Source organism: Pseudorasbora parva, chromosome 3 (assembly GCF_024679245.1).
Source record: "Pseudorasbora parva isolate DD20220531a chromosome 3, ASM2467924v1, whole genome shotgun sequence".
In the NCBI taxonomy this organism is placed as follows: domain Eukaryota; kingdom Metazoa; phylum Chordata; class Actinopteri; order Cypriniformes; family Gobionidae; genus Pseudorasbora; species Pseudorasbora parva.
In genome coordinates this window covers 16,848,873-16,861,365 of record NC_090174.1, presented here as the reverse complement: position 1 = coordinate 16,861,365, position 12,493 = coordinate 16,848,873, and the positions used below count along the sequence as shown (strand labels likewise).

The following is a 12,493-nucleotide window of genomic DNA, read 5'->3' as shown; positions in this document are numbered from 1 at the left end:
GTGATCTTTGCAAACACAGCACATGACCTTCTTTAAAGCCCATGTTATAGAAAACAATTAAAAGTATTAGGATATCACTTTCAATTATGTGCAAATGTATTTTTTGCAGCTTAAAATATTGTAAGTTCAGAAGACCAGTGTTATATATATATAATACATTTTTTTAAACTTATTTTTCACAATAAAGTGATAGATATTGCTGATAGCCTATGATATGAAAGGGTTAAATTATGAAAAACAAGAAACAAGGCGACATACACAGAGTGAGAGAGACCCCCTCCACACACACACACACACACACACACACACACACACACACACACACACACACACACACACACACACACACACACACACACAGAGTGATCCTGAGAGAGAAGGGGGGGGAAGGGGGGGGGAATGACAGACACAAAATCTAAACAGTGAGAGAACATTGTTTTTATTTCACTGTCTGAAAACACTGTTTTGCAATAACAACAATAGTTTTATCTTCAAAACAGTGTTCCTAGGACATATCCAACCTGGTTACTAAATAAGGCTACACTCCCACCTTCTGGTTATTCTATATGCCGGTAGCTCATTGGTTCTCATTTTTGTCCTTAAACAAAAGGCATTAATCTTCTCATTTTTTTAAGTTACACACACTACTTTTTTTCCTTTTCTTTTTAACCCTTTCGCACGTACGTTCTTAAAAATAAGACTGGCAGCCTGGCGTGAGTTTTTTTATTGCGACCGTTATTATGTAATGACATGCGTTCTAATTTCCATGGTAACACACATCAACCTTGACACGTGAGTTTTTGCAGTGACGCAGTCACGATGAAGCTCGTGGTGGATGACCGCGTGCAGGTGAGCGCTCTATGAATGTTTTGCTTTATTTTTTTAATTCAAAACCTTTCACATTATTTGTTAGCGTGTACACACTATGGTTGACATGTTTATGTTGCTATTTTTTCCCCACTGCTTTGAATTTCGCTTGCACACGGCATTTTGCATCTCCCTCACAACATCCGCGTGTCAAATGGTGAGTATATTTTAGTTTTTTTCCTCCTATTTTGGAGCACATATAATTATTTACAAACATGCAATAAATATGAATAAAGATATTTAAAAAATTATCTTGTAAAACGAACAGTACTCAAAAATGTGGACGTTCAAATGTCATGTTTGTCGTTTTGCACCTTGCAAATATGCTCCGTGCATTCGGTAAAGTTATTAGGGTTCAGTTGACTTGATACGTAACATGAATATATTATTTGTTTTAGTGTTTATATTGTTACTGAGTTTCATATTTCACTAGCAAAGCAGAGAAAAGCTATATGGTCACGCCTCACTGACTATTAGCTTGCATATAGTTTAAGTTACATGATGTCAAATGCATACATGATGACCTTTTCTCTGCTTTGCTAGTCAGAATGTGTTGTATAAGTTTAGCATAATTCAAACGTAAGTCATTTCTTAAAAAGAAATTGCAAAATGTACACATTTCATTCATGTTTTATTAAATCTCCTCAATTTAAGCTAAATGTTTTTTTGTTTAGACTATTATACATATATACACTTTCTAATAAAATTACAAAACAAATTATAAATATAATTGCAATGAACAACAATCAAAATAGTATTATAAACAAAACAATAAATATACTGTTCTCCAGCAGCCCTCTCATCAGGTTCGTCCTGAATTGCAGGGAGGTGATTTCCTTTCCTACTCACAGTAGAACAAATCCATAGGGCGTAAGGAAGAGGATAGAATAGTATGTGACAGTGTGATCTGTTTATTATTGTACATTTGTTTATAGAGGGTATGCATGTGACCTCACTGTCAGCTGGAACACTTTATATAAAACACCTTATATCTTATACCTTAATCGCAATATTGCCTCTCTGACCAAAGTGCATGTGCGCGGACATATACGGATGCTGTGCGTTGTTCACACAACTTCATGAATGAACTCTGTGACATTATTCTGAAGTTTTCTCTTCTCCAAATCACTAAACACTGTCAACACAACCCGCTGTGCAGTCTCTGCTCCTTATCTTCATCCAGATGGAGAGAACGTGACGACAACGTAGGCCAACCCGGCATTGCGATGTTCATCAGGGTGCTGAATAATATCTTGTACAGCCATAAAGATGTATTTTGAATTGCTAGCAGATTTAAACAATGGCCAGTAACATGCATAATGTATGCCTATATGAGTGTGGTATAACTTATTAGCAAATAATAAAAACTATTAGAAGAGAGATTTAAAAAAACCCTGTTATAATTGAATTAATGCTTTATTTAGTTATAATTGAATTAAAATATTTTAGTTATAATTAAATTAATTTATAATAATAATAATAATAATAATAAATTTTATTTATAATGCACTTTATATTAAACAAAATCTCAAAGTGCTACAGAATTTAAAAACAAAAACAAAACAATCAACAACAATAAATAAATAAAACCGAAAAATAAAATAAAATAAATTAAACAAGTAGCAAGTCAATTAAAAGTCAATTAAAAGCTCTGCTGAAAAGGTGGGTTTTAAGACCACGCTTAAAAGTATCTATAGTCTGTGGAGTCCGCAGGTGGTCAGGGAGAGCATTCCACAGACTGGGGGCTGAAGAGCAGAATGCCCGATCCCCCATAGTACGGAGATTGGCTGTGGGAGTTTTGAGGCGATACAGCGAAACAGAGCGGAGGTTACGAGTGGCTGTTTGTGTGGTGAGGAGTTCCTTGAGATAGGAGGGAGCATCACCATGGATGCACTGGTGGGTAAGGAGAGAGATCTTGTACTCGATCCTGAATGACACAGGAAGCCAGTGGAGTGATTTTAGAATGGGGGTGATGTGGTCGTATTTGCGCACCCTCATGAGAATCCTAGCAGCGCTGTTCTGAATACACTGCAGCCTCTGGAGATTTTTGCTAGGGATGCCAATAAGGAGCGCATTGCAGTAGTCCAGCCTGGAGGAGATAAAGGCATGGACAAGCTTCTCCGCATCAGCCAGCGATAGAATGGGACAAAGTTTGGCAATGTTTCTGAGGTGGAAGAAGGAGGTCTTACACAGGTGTTTGATGTGCGCTTCAAAAGTAAGCTGTGATTCCATTCTGACCCCCAGATTCGTGACTGAAGTGGAAAGAGGAATGACCTGATCAGAGAAAGCAATGCTGGTGATAACGGACTTCTGGACCTGAAGTGGAGTGCCGACTAGGATAGCTTCAGTTTTGGAGCTGTTTAGCTGCAGAAAGTTTTGCTTCATCCACGCCTTTATCTCATCCAGGCAAGTGATCAAAGTGGATGGTGTGAGGTCAGCAGAGGGAGATGAACTTGTCCTAAAGTAAAGTTGAGTGTCATCAGCATAGCAGTGAAAAGAAATCCCATGCCGGTTGATGAGACGGCCAAGGGGGAGCATGTAGAGTATGAACAGGGTGGGTCCGAGCACAGAGCCTTGAGGGACACCGCAGGTGACATTGTGTGACAGGGATGTAGCTTCTCCTAACGCGACATATTCAGTTCTCCCAGTGAGATAAGAAGAAAACCAGTTGTGGACCGAGTCAGAGAGACCAATGGTGGAATGTAAACGGTGAAGGAGGATGTTATGGTCAACTGTATCGAAAGCTGCAGTTAAGTCCAGGAGGATGAGAAGGGATGGGGAACCAGCATCTGCCGCCATCAAAAGATCGTTTGTGACCCTGACCAAAGCTGTTTCTGTGCTGTGTCCTGAGCGGAAACCAGACTGAAATTTCTCATAAAGATGGTTATGCTCCAAATGGACCTGAAGCTGTGCAGCAACAACTTTTTCCAGCACCTTAGAGAGGTATGGGAGGTTGGAGATGGGCCTGTAGTTGTCATTAACATCTGGGTCTAAAGTAGGTTTTTTCAGAAGTGGTCTGATGATAGCAGTTTTAAGAGATGAAGGAACATGGCCAGCCTGGAGGGAATTATTAATAATCTTGGTAATGAATGGACTTAAGACACTGAGGTTAGATTTTACCAAGGCTGTAGGAAAAGGATCCAGTGCACAGGTGGATGGTTTCATTTTTCTGATGATGTCCTCAACCTCGAGCTGTGTGATGATGGAGAAGCAGCAGAGATGTTGGAAGGTCCCTGGCTGTGGATCAACAGACGGGACAGGCAGAGCGGAGGTGCTAGATAGGAGCAAGTGGATGTTGTCTACTTTGTTCCTAAAAAAGGTCATGAACTTATTGCACCTCTCTTCTGTGGCTTCTGAAAAAGAGTGAGTTTGCGGTTTGAGGATGTGATTAATAGTGGAGAAAAGCTTCTTGGAGTTTCCAGGGTTATTGTTGATGATGCTAGAGTAGAACTGTGACTGAGCATCTCTTAAACACCTTGCGTAGGCCTTCTGATGATCTCTATAGGCTTGCCTATGAACAGTGAGTCCTGAGAGCTTGAGACGCCTCTCAAGTACACGCCCAACCGTCTTCATCTTCCGCAGTTCGCTGGTGTACCAGGGTGCTGAGCGCGAGAAGGTGACCATTCTAGTTATGACAGGTGCGTGAAGATCTAGAAGGCTGCTCAGAGACTTGTTGTAGAAGTCAACCGACTCAGAGACTGAGGAGAGATCAACAGAGGAGAATTGCTGAAGGTCTGTAGTTAAAGAGTCTTGGTTAATCTTTTTCAGGTTCCTGAAGCAAATTTGACGGGAATCTTTGGTAAGGGAAGAGGGGCGTGGCAGCTCCAATGAGATGGCCTGGTGGTCAGACACACCCAGATCATACACCAAGAGGTTTCTAATATGAGGAGAGTTGGAAATGACCAAGTCCAGAGTGTGCCCCCTAGAATGAGTGGGTCCATCCACATGCTGTTGGAGATTGAGGCAGTCCAATAATTGCAGAAACTCAGCTGCCAGGTGGCAGGAGGGGGTATCTACATGAATATTAAAATCTCCTAATATTAAAATGTTGGCAGAAGTAGAGCAGAGTGTTGTGAGAAAGTCATGCATCTCAGAGATAAAAACTGAATTTGTTTTTGGGGGCCGATAAATGAGCAGTATTGTCAACGAAAAAGGGGGTTTACATTTAAAAGCAAGGTATTCAAATGATGACACTGTGGGCAGAGGGAGAAAAGACAGCTCCAATGATTGTCTATGAATTACAGCTAAGCCACCACCACGACCAGTGTAGCGGGCTTTCTCCAGATAGCTGTAACCAGGAGGACAGGCATCATTAAGTGCTGCGTAAACTGCAGGCTGATGCCATGTTTCCATTAAGCACATAAGGTCTAATCTCTTATCAATGATGTGGTCTTGGATGAAAGATGACTTATTTGTGAGGGATTGTGCATTAAAAAGTTCTATTTTGAGCGTTGATGGGGTGGTGAATCTCGTTATTGGCCGTAAAACACTAAAATCCACTCCACGTTTTCTGTCATGCGCTGTGCTAAAAGATCTCGCGGTGTTTCCCGTGCAATCCAGTTTAGATTGGTGAGATCTCGCGGTGATTCCCGTGTTTCCCGTGTTGCCAAAACGGAGAGCAAAACTGTTGTGATGACGCGGCAGATGTGCGACGGAGGTCCAGATGGATGGTATGGCTGATGCAGAGTTTTCAGGCTGATGATAAACTAGCCCGCGACGAGAGCCTCTATGGATGTAACGCCGTCTGCGCAGAAGTCCAAGTTCCTTAATGACCGCGATGCACGCCGGAAATGTGCGGTCGTTGAAATTTAGCAGCTGTGGGATGGAATATTTAAGCTTCATGACGGCCGCTGGAAGGTTTTGACTAGCGCTATGCATTATAGAAACACAGAGCTGGAACACTGTCAGGCACAGCGAGATGATGGTCCATACCATAGCAGAGTGTATGCGGCAACTCCCAGCAATTCCAGCAAACAGCCGATGTTAGAAGAGATAGCAGGGGTGAGTAAAAGTCTTTGAAATTAGGAGAAAAACCGTAAAAATCCGTACAAAAAAGGTTTTAGATGTATAAAAGTCCTCTCCTGTCATGAGGGAGTCCATTCAAACTGCCAACTGTCAACAGCCAACTGTCAACAGCCGAGAAGAGTTATCCGAGACGATAAGAGCCAAGCAATATGTCCCAAAATTAGCACTGACTGAATGTACTAGTTACTGACAAAAAATAAAATTAAAATAAAGTTTATAATTAACGTATATAAACTAAAATCGGGTGGAAAAGCGGCGAACAGACAACGCCAGCGTCCTCTCCCCCTCGTTGCTAGGCAATCAAATTTATGGACTGACACAATCTGTTCAGTAAACCACTGTTTAAAAAAAAAAACGATTTTATATTTAGTTTTCTCTCCCCTGCTGTACCGAACCGTGACTTCAGAACCGAGGTGCATACCAAACCGTCAGTTTTGTTTACCATTACACCCTTAGTATATTGTATTTATTTAAAGCATTCACAGGCAAATTTGATTTATGTATTTTACTGGTGTCAAAATCAGGCATGTAAAAATGCCAGGAAATGTTCTTGTCAATATCCATGGATCACTGGATCTTTGGTAAGTTTTAAGCACCACTATATCAAGTCTAACCTTTAGTTTAAACTGAAACTTGTTTACTCGTTGTTTACACCGGTTCCCCCTAAATCCAGTCACGCAGCAGCTCTTTTGCCACTCACTCAGGAAAGTGACATCCATCCATACCCTTTATAACACTTTTGTTTACATTTATTGAAAATGTGATCATTTTTTTTGTCTTGTTTATATTCTTTGATTTATAGAAATATCTTACCAGTAATTTGCTGGTAGACAATGTGGCTGTTCAGTAAAACTGTGTCAAGTAGGTGAAAGAAGATATTTTTGTACCACTTGGTAGACTTTCTGGTGCATTCAAGAAAACCAGTCATCATGTCCGCTTTGTCAACTGCTCCCATCTTTTTGTTGTACTCCAGCACACAGACTGGCTTCATCTTGGCTTGCCCAGTGATGTGATCCAGCTTCCCTGTGGCTCCCATACCAGTTGGGTGGACAATGGTAAGGACATGGACATCTCTCTTATCATGCTATTTGACTGCCAACTGTGATCCATTTTCCTTGAGTTCCACATTACCCTTTGTCATTCTACAGGTGAATGTTGGCATCCCTTTGCGGTTTGCACACACAGTCCCACAAGCTCCAGTGCCAAGAGACAAGGTTCTGGAAAAGTGTAGGACTACTGTACCAGTTATCCACATAAAGGACATGACCCTTTCTGAGGTAAGGTCCTAGTAGTGTCATTACAACAGACCCAGAAATCCCAAGTCCTTGGTGGTGTTTTATGTCACTGTTAGATCCGGAGTAAATGATCATGTCCTGCACATAACCAGTGAGCACATCACACAAAACAAAAAACTTGACCCCAAATCTGTGCCGTTTAGATGGAATGAACTGACGAAATGCCAGCCTGCCTTTCCACTTCATCAGAGATTCATCAACACACAGATCCCGGTATGGCACAAAAATGCGATGAAAGGAGGAGGTGAGAGCAGTAAAAATATTTCTGATTTTTTTCAGAGGGTCATTTAAAACTGCTGTTGCATTGTTTGAACAGTGAAGACAGCAGAGGAGCAGAAGGAATCGGTCCTGTGAAAACAAAGACCCGAAAAATGGTGTCAAGAGCATGGGGTCTGTGCTCCAGTAATCCTGAGCTTGAAGGTTCGGGGAAAGGTCTTCATCACTGTCACTCTCTGCCTCACTGTCAAAATTCTCCTCATCAGAATTAAAAAAAAAACTCCTCTATTTCCTCACTTGTCAGTTGTCTTCTTTTGAAAAAATTGTCTTGCTTTTTCTCTGAAGTAGTTAAAAACTGGTAAATTGTATTAAAATTGTGTCTGCAGTGGGTACCAACGCGAGCGTGAGGTAACAGTGACATAACTTGTCAGCGGGAAAAAATGCTTGCAATGCATGTTTTACATTTAAATTTATGCATTTGGCAGACGCTTTTATCCAAAGCGACTTACATTGCATTTTAAGGTACACCTGTTACATTTTTGTCAGTTTTTGCTGTCCCTGGGAATCGAACCCATGACCTTGGCGTTGCTAGCACTATGCTCTACTGTTTGAGCTACATGAAAGGTTTTATTTTATTATTTTTCATTAAAATATTTTCAAACTTGTTACCTAAATTTAAATGGATGCAAGTTAACTCCTTATGGTTTATGTACTTATTAAAAATATATATGTTAGAATAGATGTTCTGTAATTTATCACTAGCTGTGGGTGTGGCGCCGTCATGTGTTTACAACAGTACCAGGGAGGCAGTCAGCTGGATTTGCGACACAAGATCACCCACTTCTCCTGATTATATGTGACATTACATGAGGGAACAGCCCTAGACTGATCGTACACATTAAATGGTAGTAAATGATTGGGTTAGTTGATATGTAATGTTATAGCGGGTTAACGTTATGGGCATTTGTGCCGCGATTATGTGTTTACAACAGTGCCAGGGAGGCAAAGCTAGCTGGAGTTATAACAGAAGATCACCCACTTCTCCTGATATATGTGACATTACGTAAGGGAACAGCCTAGACTGATCGTTCACGTCAAAGGGTAGAAAATGATTGTTATTTGATCGGTAATATTATCACGGGCCATTTATAACACTGAAATCTTGCTGTTATATATATTAGTATGCAGTTACAAACTATATTTAGTGTTTGCTGATATTTTTGTGGTTGTGTAATATAATTTGAAGTGTATGAAACCTAAAATAAACATTAAAAGACACCGAGCTAAGTCAGTCTTTCATTCACTCAGTCTTTGGCTCAGCGCCAGTCAGCGCGCTAAAACAGATTTTAAATTTTGAATTCGGCAGTTGATCACTGAGCGTTCTAATCGCACCGGTATGATCGTACGCACCAGGGACCAGCACAGAATGATCATACGGGTTTGATCGTACGTGTCAAAGGGTTAAAGACAATTAAATGTGTTTTTTCTTTTGTTAGTAATGTTTTTTTAAATATTTATATTTTTTATAAATAATTATTTGTATTAACACAATTATTTAACTAATTATATAAAACAATATTGTCAATGCCCTACAAATAAACTGGTTTTATACATGAATTTTTTTTATTCAAACCCAGAATAATATGTTTAATCCTTTAATGCAGGCCAAAGCACAGCATTGAGAGGTAATCTTTTTAGACAGAAGAGTGGCTCACACACACACACACACACACACACACACACACACACACACACACACACACACACACACACACACACACACACACACACACACACACTGTAGAAATCAGTGACACGTGTCCCAATGAGTCTGTGTGCATTCAGGTTTAAGTCCCCACCAGGTTAGAAAACCATTCACACACACACACAGAGGCAAGGGTTTTTGCTTGAAAACTTATACAATATTGCCCTCTACTGGTCATTTAAGGGAGAGCATAATTGTTGAAAAAAAAAAAAAAAACTGAGTGATATATAGAATAACCAGCAGGTGGGAGTATAGCCTTATTTATGAACCAGTTACTTGTGTCTCTCTTTTGTATTTTTTAAGCTTTTGCTACGGGAACACCGTTTGAGATATCCAATAACCGTTCGCATTTTAGCATCTTCTGTATATTTACTTCATGTCGTCCGAGTTTGAAGGAGATTGAATGAATCCCCTTTTGAGGAGAAGGTAAAAACTCAGAGCTCGCTTTCAACTTTTTGTTATCTTCCAACCAAATTATCTGACTTCCTGTTGGTCAGAGCTAATGACTGTAAATTAGAAAGTTGTCCGGCTCGAAATGTACAATATATATACCCGAGTTTGGTGACTGCAGATAAAACTAACCCCCCCATTTTGGACAAAAGTGACACACTTCCTGCTGCCAGTTGGTGGCGCTATAACTTTGACTCACAAATGTCATATGCATGTGATCGGCTTCTTACAACAAACACACAGCTGAAGTTTCATCAAAATGAATTAATGTATGCAAAAGTTATAACACACTTCCTGTTTCCCTTTTCTCGCCATAAATTTGTCTCTTCGCCATGGCCAAACCGTTTGAGATATCAAAAAGTTGCTCGCAATTTAGCATTCTCAGTGTCTTGACTTCAGGCTGACCGAGTTTGGTGCTGATCGGGTGAATCGTCTAGGAGGAGTATCGCAAATTCCACAGTATGCGTTTTCCGAACAACCCATAATAGCTCACTTCCTGTTGGGCGAAGCTTATGACTATGAGTGCGGAAGTTGTTTGGTCCGATGAGATCTATTAGTGTACCGAGTTTCATACATGTACGTGCAAGTGTGTTTAATATATAGACCCTGTTTTTCAAGGGGGCGCTGTTGAGCCCCCCTGCCACGCCCGGGTCAAAGGCCTCTGCCCGACCCTGTTGGCCGCGCATTCCGATGCGTGTGCAAAGTTTCAAGAGTTTTCGAGCATGTTAAGTGCCCCAAAAATGCCCAAAAGGCGAAAAGATAATAATAATAATAATAATTAAAGCTGCGAGCAGCGATGACGGGCCCAAGCCGGTGGCACCACCATCCCGGTGGCTTCAGGCAAATTGTGCAAGACAGGCAATATGCATTTAAACAGGAGAGTATTTTAAAATCGCTCAAATATGCCACATTTACCGCAGCAGCTGGTGCCGCTATGACCACAAGCCACACCCATGATGTAATTTAAATATAGATGAATTCTAATGTAATATGATATAATAGGTAATTTTCAAATATGTGGAAAGTTATCTTTTGCAGCTCAAAATTTTGTAAGTCCAGAAGGCCAGTATTTAATTCATGGTCTTTTTATTTTATTAACACAATTGTTAAACGAATCATATAAAACTATATTGTTTGTGCCCTACAAATGAAAGTGGATTCACCACATTAACTGCAGCAGTTGGTGCTGCTATGACTACGAACCACAACAGTCACATCTATGAGATCAATTCAATTTAATGAATCAGTTTCATGTCAGATGATGTCACATCAATTTTAAATGAGCGCAGAATACCGTCCGAATGGTGATATTGTATTATCCTAACACTTCTCTACATGTGTTTTTGACCTACCTTAGCTATTTACAATCTTATGCAATTAAGCATGCTTTCATTTCAATATTTGTAGCATCCAATAAAAAAATGTTAATTACAAAATTACCAATTGGAGCCAAATCACAGAAACTGCAGCAATGATTTTAATATTAGTGTGAGGTAAGAGTAAGATGCGCGTCTAAATTTTATGGAAGTTTATTATAAACTTTATTATAAAATTTACTTAGACTGACTGGGTAAACCCAGCCTGATCTGCCAGCGATTTGACTTCGCCCTGCAACACAGTCTGAAAACCTGTACATTCATTTCTACTGCTTCTGTTACACTTTTGCGGGAACAAATCACAGACTAACTTATTCACCTGGCACGCTATTGGCGAGTTTAGTAGTCTGTTTAGTTGACTATCCAATTGCATACAGAGTCATTCAAATAATGCTCATTGATCAAATCTTAAATTGAGCTTGGTCTGGTGATACCCAGACAACTTATAAACTAGAAAATCATGTGAAATTTACTTTTTAAATCAATTTGATTTTTATCAGTAAATAATTAATTTTAAGACATGTGTCTTTTCAAAAACAGAATGACCTTCTGTAAAGCCCATGTATAGAAAACACGCGCACGCGCGCACACACACGCGCGCGCACACACACACACACACACACAAACACAAACACACACACACACACAATTTCAAGCATGCTAAGTCTCAAAAACACCCAAAAAAATAATTAAAATTACACTTTGCCATAGCAACATTTATAAAATATCAGGAATCCATTCGTATGTCTATATCTGTCATGTTTTCACATTATACTGATGAAGTTTGAAGTAAATCGGGTGAAAGTAAGATAGTGATTTACATTTTTTTCAAAAAGTGACACATCCTGCTGCCAGTCGGTGGCGCTATAACTTTGACTGAATATTGGAATGTAGATGTCTTCAGGCCAGGACTCTTGTCAAACATGTGAAGTTTGAGGCAGATCAGACATTGTATGCCTGAGGTACAACAAATTCCTGTGTCATGGCGAAACATCAACATTTGTGAGGCCGCCACAGACACACCCTTCAGGGAAAACTCAAGATCTTCCCAATTTAACACCACAAAGGCCTTTAGATTAGACTGTGCAAATACGATGTTGATATGATTAAATCTCTAGGAGGAGTTTGTTAAAATACAACGTCTGGCAATGGCAAAAACTGCACCAATTTACCAAAGAAAATTCAAAATATCTCAGTTCCTGTTGGTTTTTCAGATTTGGCGCCCTGGGTCTTTTTTGTAGGTATTGGGCTGCTGAATGCGTCTACTGAATTTTCATACTCATACATGAAATGTAGCGTGAATGACGCTTAATTTAAATTTTGTAGGTGGCGCTATCGAACCATTTTGCCACACCTAATACTGAAACCCATATCAGATGTATGTTTTCACCACTTCTGATGCGTGTGCAAAGTTTCATGAGTTTTCATGCATGTTTAGGCCCTCAAAAATGTAATTCATTTGGGAAAAGAAAAATGATGGTTTTAGCAATTACAATAAG

General features: G+C 39.9%; 1 long non-coding RNA gene across 1 annotated transcript; it reads left to right on the top strand.

The window, feature by feature from the left end:
* Positions 1-6,637: 6,637 nt before the first annotated feature.
* On the top strand, positions 6,638-7,902 carry LOC137071803 (uncharacterized). Its single transcript, XR_010904500.1, has 4 exons — positions 6,638-6,753; positions 6,866-6,947; positions 7,041-7,169; positions 7,331-7,902. It is a non-coding gene; the product is annotated as an uncharacterized lncRNA (long non-coding RNA).
* Positions 7,903-12,493: the final 4,591 nt, after the last annotated feature.